Source organism: Mesoplodon mirus (genome assembly GCF_964341445.2).
Source record: "Mesoplodon mirus genome assembly, contig: HAP1_SCAFFOLD_3937, whole genome shotgun sequence".
In the NCBI taxonomy this organism is placed as follows: Eukaryota; Metazoa; Chordata; class Mammalia; order Artiodactyla; family Ziphiidae; genus Mesoplodon; species Mesoplodon mirus.
The window spans coordinates 15,503-17,920 of record NW_028293850.1 but is presented as its reverse complement, the minus strand read 5'-3'; the positions used below and the strand labels follow the sequence as shown (position 1 = coordinate 17,920).

General features: G+C 37.1%; 1 long non-coding RNA gene across 1 annotated transcript; it reads right to left on the bottom strand.

The window, feature by feature from the left end:
- Nucleotides 1–720: 720 nt before the first annotated feature.
- Nucleotides 721–1,918, bottom strand: LOC309798524. Its single transcript, XR_014293171.1, has 2 exons — nt 1,836–1,918; nt 721–1,431 (listed from the first exon to the last, which is right to left on the bottom strand). It is a non-coding gene; the product is annotated as an uncharacterized lncRNA (long non-coding RNA).
- Nucleotides 1,919–2,418: the final 500 nt, after the last annotated feature.

Below are 2,418 nucleotides of genomic sequence, written 5' to 3'. Positions count from 1 at the left end.
ACTCTATACTTTCTGCACCATGGGATGTAGGAGCTCAGAACCGAAAAGGAAATAAAGCAGTATAACTTAAAATCAGACTTATTAGAGGACAAATAGTTGATGACGATAAAGATGAAGATGATGGGAATATAAGCAGCAAGATTTACTTCAATCACCATTTTGACGACGACGCCTAATTCCGGACTTTTTGGTTTTTTATTTAAACAGAGGCTTATTTTATGATAAGTAGAGCAGCTAAGGAATTGAGAAAATCACGAGATTATAGGGATTGTTTTTTTCCTTGTACGAGTTTCATGAGCTTTCTAAATGGAAAAATAACAATAAAATTCAACAGAATGCGAAAAACTCGCTATTCGCGAAAACCTAGTTTTTTAATTTATGCTGAGTCCATTTCTGCACTTCCCATACCTTACTATTCGAGGCGATAAATTCGGGTCACTAGAACGTTTGAAAATGAAGTTAAGTTCAAAATATCTCAGCACCAACACTGAACACATTTGTGTTCACACTTCTAACAGCCTTGTCTAGCCCATATCTGTTCACTTCGTTTACAATTTAGTTTACATTTCAACTCTTGTTCATAACTATTTCATAATAACCAATCAGTTCAGTGCGGTGAAAACTTCGAATATCTTCCCTTGTAATGGACGCAAAGAATCACGCACTATCATGAATGTTTGAAAGAAAATCTACGTATGATCTGCTTGTCAGTGATAGTCGTTATAGAAAAAAATTTATTTAGCACATATCAGACAATGAGACAATGAGTTCAATATTAGTGTTTATACATGTAAACACACACTCGATAAAGCAAGGAAAATTGTAGAGCACTGTTACAATTTATGAAATCTCTAGTCAAACATAAGAGTTACTTTTACAAATAATTCCAGAAATGGACTGCAATGGTAGCAACGCCATTCAACTCATACTTCTCTTCTTTGCCCATATCCTTTACAGATACATCTTTTGCTGATGATGGTAGGCCAATCAATTCTAAAATCAAGATGAATGAGAAGCAGTGACAAAACCTTTATGAAACCATAACATCGTTGAAACAAATATTTGCTTGAAAAAAAACTCTTGTTATAGAACTTACACGAAAACTTTGCCTTCGTCGACAAATTATGTCTTCCCTGAAATCATTTTCCACTTCTGTTATTGGGTTTTTAACATTGAAAAAATCTTTGAAAGCAAACCAAAGGATTAAACGATTGAGCACTGGTCATTGAGAAACGGTGAAACAACGAACACAGCACAAACCTTTGTTCATAATCCCATGCCCATTTTAAACATCTACATTGAAGAATATCGTATATATGTTTTAATTCTTCTTCAACTGCTTCACTAAGTGATCAATTGTAGAGTCCGCAATAGCACATCGTTGCTATTCGTTGAAGATTTGAGGTAAGCGAGAATTCTGTAGCGTGAATGCTGCCTTTTAAAATTGTAAATTGCAGTTAATTGCAAGCAAGAACTGCATTGCAAGCCAATGCAATGATACGCTGGTGCTCATTCGTTGATCATTCTTGAAGAGATGAGGATAGTGGACGATGAATGCTGCCTGTGTTGAGTATGTTCATATGTTCTCCCACTCTGGGCCTTATATAGTACTTATCGAGAGAGTAGACACGCAGAGAATTGAAGATTAACATGTCAGGTGACTTTCACGTTATACAACGTGGGCGTAGATGGATGGAGATGTAGAGCGGTCGGAAGCGTATCGATTAATCAATAATGTGCACGATGATCGACATGTCGACTAATGTTGTGTGCGTTTGATGGTTATTGATGATGGTGTTGGTTGGATTCACGATTTGAGTAGTCCTTAGACGTACCCGGTCTTTGCTCGCTTGTTTGCCACACGGGACTTGAAGAGATTGGAGTGGATTGGAGTGTTTGTCCTCCTGCTGGTTTTTACCTCAAATTTGGCTAATTAAACCTTTATATGCATAATACACAAATAACAATATACAGTACGAACTACATACAATAAACGGACAATTAATGCGAGGGGTAACATAGAGTAGATCGGTAGTGGATGGTAGAATCATTAATAGGGAACGAAACACAACAGAAGAAAATAGAACGTGGCATAGAGAATAGAAGGATGCAGTTGCCAATGCAACGCAAGTACATTAATGGCAATGGCTAGATGGGCAACATGGGGTGTTAGGCTGAGTGCGCCCACCGGTCGATTGATTACAAACCCAAGATCGATAATCAATTGCCACTACACCTATGCTAACGACATTCAGTGAATAACTATGGCTAAACATTAACCTGGGATTAGGCGATTACAAGCAATAATAATAAAGCAATGAGTTTATAAGCATGCTAACTAATACATGAGGTAAATTAGAGAAATGCTTAACAGCGAGAAGCAATATGATTGTCTAGGTAGACTGCGACACTAACTTT